This window comes from Mandrillus leucophaeus, unplaced genomic scaffold (genome assembly GCF_000951045.1).
Source record: "Mandrillus leucophaeus isolate KB7577 unplaced genomic scaffold, Mleu.le_1.0 Scaffold27, whole genome shotgun sequence".
NCBI classification, from domain to species: Eukaryota; Metazoa; Chordata; class Mammalia; order Primates; family Cercopithecidae; genus Mandrillus; species Mandrillus leucophaeus.
The window spans coordinates 4,319,307-4,320,314 of record NW_012102809.1 but is presented as its reverse complement, the minus strand read 5'-3'; the positions used below and the strand labels follow the sequence as shown (position 1 = coordinate 4,320,314).

The 1,008-nt window shown below is 32.5% G+C and overlaps 1 protein-coding gene across 1 annotated transcript in view; it reads right to left on the bottom strand.

The window, feature by feature from the left end:
• Positions 1 to 1,008, bottom strand: part of PRPF4B (pre-mRNA processing factor 4B) — a 42,909-nt gene that overhangs the window by 15,567 nt on the left and 26,334 nt on the right. The window lies entirely within an intron of this gene.

Here is a 1,008-nt window from a genome sequence, read left to right as displayed (position 1 = left end):
CCCATACAAAACTTGGCTAAAAAATAAAAGGAGTTTCTAGAAAAAATCCAGTAGCTTTAACCATATGAACGTACGCTCATTACCACTTACATTAAGGAAAATGCAAATTAAAACTACAATGAGGTATCATTTTCTGACCTCTGATACTAGTAGCTAAACATTCAAAAGTACAATAACATTCTGTTAACAAGGCTCTGGATAAACAAGCACTCAGAAAGATGGCAAAATGGTACAACCCTTATAAAAGAGTGAAATTTGGTAATATATAGCAAAATTATGTATTTACTCCCTCTTCTGACCCAGCAATCCTACTTCTAGGGAACTATCCTAAAACACAGTGGCCAAGAATTAAAGAATGACTTAATGCACAATGCCATTATAATCAGTACCCAATGAATAGCCAAAAACTGGACACAATTCAAGTATCATTAGAAGTCTGACTGAATAAACTATGGCACAGCCTATAAAAAGGAGTGAGGAAAAGCATACTGATCCAGGTATGTGTAGTTTGGTTTTGTATGTGTAGGAAGAATACAACATACACACATACATGCAATAATGAAAGACAAATGTATTATTAAGAAAAAAAAAGATGATTCCTAAAAATCAAAAGCAAATGACAATAAACCTAAACCTGTCAAATTTGTGGCATACCATACAGAGATTTCAAATGATTTTAAAAGACAGAGAATTGTGCCTATACACCTTAGAATGTATTCTAAAAAGAACCACTGAAATTTTAAGCCACAGTTAGTACATTTAGTAACAATAATCATACTGATGTCTTATGTTTCAAGATACCCTATCAGTAATCATGTTAAGAACTAAATTTTTCACTGTAATAAGACAGAAATATAAAATCTTAAATTAATAAGCCCCTATAATCTCAATTTTAAATCGGCAGTATCCCTGTAAACTCTTCCTTTCCAAAAGAGTATCTACTTCCTAACTTTGTCCAGTGAAAAGGCCCAGAAATAACAGACACTAGTAAGTGTCCTGTGATGTCTA